This window comes from Cucurbita moschata, unplaced genomic scaffold (assembly GCF_002738365.1).
Source record: "Cucurbita moschata cultivar Rifu unplaced genomic scaffold, Cmos_1.0 Cmo_Scf00070, whole genome shotgun sequence".
NCBI lineage: Eukaryota > Viridiplantae > Streptophyta > Magnoliopsida > Cucurbitales > Cucurbitaceae > Cucurbita > Cucurbita moschata.
The window spans coordinates 520861-526462 of record NW_019268586.1 but is presented as its reverse complement, the minus strand read 5'-3'; the positions used below and the strand labels follow the sequence as shown (position 1 = coordinate 526462).

Here is a 5602-nt window from a genome sequence, read left to right as displayed (position 1 = left end):
CCCCCCCTCCTTCAGTTGAATTGGCTCCTCAGCCGATTTGAGCGAACACTCGCTCCCCTCCCCCTGATTGTTGATAAAGTTGCCTCCTCTGCAATGATATACCACCGATGGCTTCAATCGGGCTCTATACTACTTGTTGTTTTTCGATAATGAAATGGGGAAGTTGTTGGAAGAAAATAAAAATGCGAAAAATAAGAGAGAGAATTGCTGAAGACTTTTGCTTAAAAGGAGGTGATGAAATCTTCTCAACAGATTTACCTATTTAAATATCTAACTTATCCTAAAAATGGCTTGAGAGTGGCCACTAAATCTGTGCCACTTCCTACAAAATTGACATCTAAAAATTTAGTAATCCATTCTACGTGTTTGTCGAGTGGTCAAACGAAGGTATTCAATCAACTAATGAAAACGTGTAAATCTAAATAAGGAAAACCTCAGGTTTTATCTAACAGAAGGTACTGAGCGGAGAAATTTTTTCACCAAGTATGCCTCTTCAAACTTGTCTCCAAAAGTACATATTTGATTAACAACTCCTGTCAACCTTGCTGCATAATCATCAATAGTCTCGGACTCCTTCATATTCATAATTTTGAACTCAATCTTCAGAGTTTGGATCTTTGCCTCCTTTACATGTTCAGCACCGACATGAATAATTTTTAACGTCTGCCATGCTTCTTTTGCTATCTCTTTCTCTGCTAACAAGAACAACATCTCCACACGGATTGCTTGATAGATAGCTGCTAAGGCCATTTTATCCTTCCTTTCATCAAGACTATCCAGAGACTCAGTTGATTCGATTGCGTCCCACACCCCTTGAGCATGCAAATAGACTTTCATCTTCATAGCCCATGCTGAGTAGGTGGTTCTCGATAACGTCGGGTATTGGAGTGATACCAGACCTTCCTTTGTTGCAGACTTCGACGACTCTCCTCTCTCTCTAGTGTTGTTATTATTTCTCGGCATGATCTTTGGCATGTAACCACGCTCTGATACCAAATGACAGAAACACACATACAAGAAAGTTATTTTTGCACAATAACGTTATTCTCTAAGAGAGACAATACTTAGAAAATAAACAAAACCAACTTACTTGTTTTATTCAACTTGTTACACAATACATGTATAGACAGAAAGAAAAACTAACTTCTTGCAATCTTAGCCACACATTAATAACTGCTAATAATTTCCCTTGATCTTAGCCACAAATACTAAAACTAACCTAATTTAAAATACAACGAGCAAATACAAATGAATTATGGTCAATACAAGATTAAATAAACTAACAGGCATTATAACCACGAAGGATATCCTAAATATCCAACATCAAAATAACTTCTCAAACAAGATTCTCTCAACCATTGCAAGACAAGTTAAGAAGATTGAAGAAAACATTAAGGAAAAACGAGAACAAAAGAAATAAAAAAAAACTATTGCAAATATTACTAGCATGAGATCCCTAAAAAGTTGAGGAAAGTTCTTTTGTTCATACTAGTTATTTTAGACAAAGTAATCTGTCTCTGCTCAACAGAAGAGGCACTTGCTCTGATTGAAGAAAAACTAAACAATCTTCCAAAAAAAACTAGACCTCATCAACAAAATTGGTTAAATTAGAGGACAAAGTCCAAAAAACTAGATGAAGAAAATTTGGTATCCTACGCCCTCTTTCCCCGATGTTCCGTTGGAAGAAAAAACTCAAATGACTCAATCCACCTATGAAGGAACATGCATACATAAGTGGAATATAGATGGTCTATTCGGTCATCTAGTCATAAATGTAATCAACAAAATGTTGATGGGAGCTAGCGCATATAGGCTTCGAGGTAAGTTTGACCACGCTATTGCTCAAATTGTAACTTTTGGTCTCACAGGAGTACTCAAGGATGGGTTGGAGAAGCATATCTCCGACGAAGAAAAGAAAAGGATAGTCAACCATACTACTATAGAAAAAGAAGTACAAATATAAAAAGTTAAATTAGAATATCTCAAGTTATGGAGAATGATATAAGTGTTGAATAGCCGTTAATACCCTTTTATATATTGTCTCAAAGTTTGTCGTAGGTAAACTAGAAATCCATACTAAACGTTTGAGAAAATTCTTATAATTATAAGATGCGAAAAGTTAGCTACTTCTTATGGTACAAAGATATAATTGTAACTAAGGTTATGACAAGATATGATAGTACCCTTTAATTATGGATGATGCGCTTCATTGAAGGACTTTCAAAGTATTTTTCTCGAAAGATAACTACCGCTCTCATTGAAGAGTGTAAGCATAAGATTCCTTGGAGTGAATTCATTTATGGTGATTTAGGTTCTGTAATAGCCAAGTCGATCGCCAGCAAATATTGTATACTTTGGCCCGTTATGTATCGTCGTCAGTCTCACGGTTTTAAATGCATCTGTTAGGAATCAAAATGATAATAATTAACTAATCAGAGTGGTGTAGTGGAAGCGTGGTGGGCCCATAACCCACAGGTCCCAGGATCAAAACCTGGCTCTTATACCAATAATAAATGACCTTAGGCAAGGCTTTATGGGTATTCAATCTACCGTTTACCTTCGACATTCAAACATCACTTATGGTTTTTGGGTACTCAATCTACATTCACATTTTTCACCTGGCTTTGTGGCTTTGTTGGACCTTAGGCAAGGTTTACCTTCGACATTCAAACATCACTTATGGTTTTTGGGTACTCAATCTACATTCATATTTTTCACCTGGCTCTGTGGCTTTGTTGAACCTTAGGCAAGGTTTACCTTCGACATTCAAACATCACTTATGGTTTTTGAGGTATTCAATCTAAATTCACATTTTTCACCTGGCTTTGTGGCTTTGTTGGACCTTAAGCAAGGTTTACCTTCGACATTCAAACATCACTTATGTGGAATCGAAACTTGTTTCACCCACACACGCTGTCTATGCATGCATGTTCAATTGGGTGTGACGCAACGTCGACATTCAAACATCACTTATGTGGAATCAAAACTTGTTTCACCATACACTCTGCCTATGCATGCATGTTCAATTGTGTGCGACACAACAACGTTGCATCTCATCGTCATCTCGGTTCCTCACAACACGTCCCATGCATCGTGATGCAATCTCAAGTCTCGAGATAGCTTGACCATCTTGGTTGTGCAAACACATCGCTCAAGATAGTTTGGTTGAGTGGTCTAAGGAGCTAGATTTAGGCTTTGGTTTGAAGGGTGAAGGGGTGTGGGTTCAATTCCCACTACAGTCATTTATTTTTTTTTATTTTTTTATTTTTTAAACCTTCCCGCATTTCATTTATTTGCTGTCATTTATTTTTTTTATTTTTTATTTTTTTATTTTTTTGTAAACTTTTTTTAATTTTATTTTTTTATTTTTTTTGTAAACCTTCAAACTTGGTACTAGCACGTATGCTAAAAACCTAATGTTTTAAAACGCGTCTACTATAGAGAGAGTCTAGTCCTACTCTGACCAGTGCATTGTGTAACGGTCATACTTCTTCAAATGTGCGGCCTCATGATCTTGACACGCTTGCCAAAAACCTTATGGGGTACACAATCTCCATTCACATTTTTCACCTCGGCTTTGTGGCTTTGTTATACCATAGGCAAGGTTTGCCTTCAGCGTTCAAACATCACTTATGTGGAATCAAAACTTATTTGACCAAACACGCCGCCTATGCGTGCATGTTCTATCATGTGCGACACAACAATATTGCATCTCATCGTTATCTCGGTTCCCAACAACAGGATCCATGTATTGTGAGGCAATCTCATGTCTCGAGATACTCAATCATCTTGGTTTATTTGGACACATTCGTTCGGACAGTTTGGCCGAGTGGTCTAAGGCGCTAGATTTAGTCTCTTGTCTGAAAGGGTGTGGGTTCAAATCACATAGCTGTCATAGCCATATTTTTTCAAATGTGCGGCCTCATGATCTTGACATGCTCATGATAAACCTAAAGGAGTACTCAATCCCCATTCACATTTTTCATGTGCGGCCTCATGATCTTGACATGCTCATGATAAACCTAAAGGAGTACTCAATCCTCATTCACATTTTTCATGTGTGGCTGTGTGGCTGTGTGGGACCAGTGCATCGTGTCACAATCATACTTCTTCAAATGTGCGGTCTCGTGATCCACCCGACTTTGTGGCTTTGTTATACCTTAGGCAGAGTTTTTCTTCAGCATTCAAACATCCATAATGTGGAATTAAAACTTGTTTGACCACACACGTCGTCTATGCATGCATGTTCAATCATGTGCGACACAACATTGTTGCATCTCATCGTCATCTCACTTCCCAAAAGCACAACCCATGCATCGTATTGCAATCTCATGTCTCGAGATAGCTTGACCATCTTGATTTGTCCAAACACATTCGTCAGGACAGTTTGGCCGAGTTGTCTAATGTGCTAGATTTGGACTCTGGTCCAAAGGGGCATGGATTTAAATCCCACAGCTGTCATTTATTTTCATTTTTTGTAAAGCCTCATGCCCGCTGCTAACACATATTGTCCGCTTTAGCTAGTTACGTATTGTCGTCAGCATCACGATTTTAAAATGGTTCTAGCAAATATTGTTTGTTTCGATTTTTTTATGTATCAAGGAAAAAAAAGAATCATCCACTCTACTCATCCTCCTCTTGAGGAATGTGAGTTTGATAGTCAATACGGAGAAAATATCAAAGCCTCTCCGTTCAGAAGTGTTCAAGGGATGACAAAAGCTTTCCATCCTTAAGGATTTCTAAAATATCAACATTAAAATAACTTCTCAAACAACAGTCTCTCAACCATTACAAGACAAGTTAGGAAGATAAAAGAAAAAATTTAGAAAAATCCGCACCATAGAGTGAAAAACTATTACAAATATTACTAGCATGAAAGCCCCAAATATTAATATAGGCTCCGAGGTAAATTTGATCATGCTATTGCTCAAATTATAACTTTTGGTTTCACAGGAGTACTCAAAGAGGAGCGGGGGAAGCATATCTCGCGACGAAGAAAAGCAAAGGATACCCAATCATACTACTATAAAAAAAAAAGTAGTACAAATATAGAAAAAGTAGTACAAATATCAAAAGTAAAGCTAGAATGTCTCAAGTCATGGAGAATGATATAAGGATTGAAGAGCCCTTAATACCTTTTTATATACTGTCTCAAAGTTCGCCATAAGTGAACTAAAAATCTATGATGAAAACTAAAGATCAAAATGATTAATATCAGCAGAAGCGTGGTGGGCCCATAACTCACAGGTTCCACGATTGAAACCTAGCTTTGATATCATCATACTACATGTGAAATAACATAGTCAGCAAAAATGAAGGGACACTACTTATCCTACAATACATAAAAGTGATAGTGAACCACACATCACTCACCTATCTTTTTTGGGTTGATTGTCTTTCTTTCAATGTCCCTCCACGAGGCGTCTCCGTCATCAAACCGAAGTTAAATCATGCTTCATGATAACGAATTACTTTATTGATTGAATATCTTAAAGAAAAAAATACTTGTTTGAGATTTGAATCACTCCGCAGGCAAGATCGATCATGTCAAGCTTAAATGATACTAAACATACAACCTAAACTACATAGCACTACAAAAAAA

General features: G+C 37.2%; 1 non-coding gene across 1 annotated transcript; it reads left to right on the top strand.

Moving 5' to 3' along the window:
* Positions 1-2431: 2431 nt before the first annotated feature.
* On the top strand, positions 2432-2503 carry TRNAM-CAU. The gene has a single exon. It is a non-coding gene; the product is annotated as a tRNA-Met (tRNA).
* Positions 2504-5602: the final 3099 nt, after the last annotated feature.